The sequence below is a fragment of the Limulus polyphemus genome, unplaced genomic scaffold (assembly GCF_000517525.1).
Source record: "Limulus polyphemus unplaced genomic scaffold, Limulus_polyphemus-2.1.2 Scaffold636, whole genome shotgun sequence".
Lineage (NCBI taxonomy): Eukaryota > Metazoa > Arthropoda > Merostomata > Xiphosura > Limulidae > Limulus > Limulus polyphemus.
The window spans coordinates 149,692-150,691 of NW_013666246.1; the positions used below are offsets into that span (position 1 = coordinate 149,692).

A 1,000-nucleotide genomic window follows, 5' to 3' on the forward strand; every position below is an offset into this window, starting at 1 on the left:
ATAGTTTCTGGTAACTTCTTACACGTGCACATAGTTTCTGGTAAGTTCTTACACGTGCACATAGTTTCTGGTAAGTTCTTACACGTACGTATAGTTTCTAGTAAGTTCTTACACGTGCACAAAGTTTCTGGTAACTTCTTACACGTACGTATAGTTTCTGGTAAGTTCTTACACGTACGTATAGTTTCTGGTAAGTTCTTACACGTGCACATAGTTTCTGGTAACTTCTTACACGTACGTATAGTTTCTGGTAAGTTCTTACACGTGTATGACCCGTACACTACAATATCCTAAAAAACAAAAGATAAATTTTGTAAATTCAGTTTTCTCAATACTAGTATCCTATGAACCTTTCAGACTCGGCTGAAGCTATTATAGTTTGTACTTTTACGTTGACATAAATATTTTATAGAGAAGAGTCCTTTCCGCCAGTAGATAAACAAAGCATTAGAAGGTAATAAATGAAGGTTGAATAAAGGTCAAAGGATGGGCAGCACTTTGTTTGTTTGTAGTTAAGCACAAAGCTACAGAAAGGGCTAGCTGTGCTGTGCCCACCACGTGGTATCGAAACCCGATTTCTAGCGTTATAAGTCCGCAGACTTACCGCTATGCTATGGGGACATAAGCAACAGTACCAATCGATAAAGATCCACCTTTAAAACTTATTGCATCGAGGTAAAAAAAAACGTTATATGTGTAATAAATTATTTCTGTTTATAATGAACAATAATGTCAATCGATAATACTTCGGTTCTCTGTTACATTTTATTTTGAAAGTTACTGAACTTTGCAACTTAAATTTACAATATACTGAACGTTACAACTTATATTTACAATATACTAAACGTTACAACTTATATTTACAATATACTAAACGTTACAACTTAAATTTACAATATACTGAACGTTACAACTTATATTTACAATATACTGAACGTTACAACTTATATTACAATATACTGAACGTTACAACTTATATTTACAATATACTGAACGTTAC

General features: G+C 33.0%; 1 protein-coding gene across 3 annotated transcripts in view; it reads left to right on the top strand.

Moving 5' to 3' along the window:
• Positions 1 to 1,000, top strand: part of LOC106459605 (glutamate receptor ionotropic, kainate 2-like) — a 31,968-nt gene that overhangs the window by 19,063 nt on the left and 11,905 nt on the right. The gene's annotated exons all lie outside the window — the stretch shown is intronic.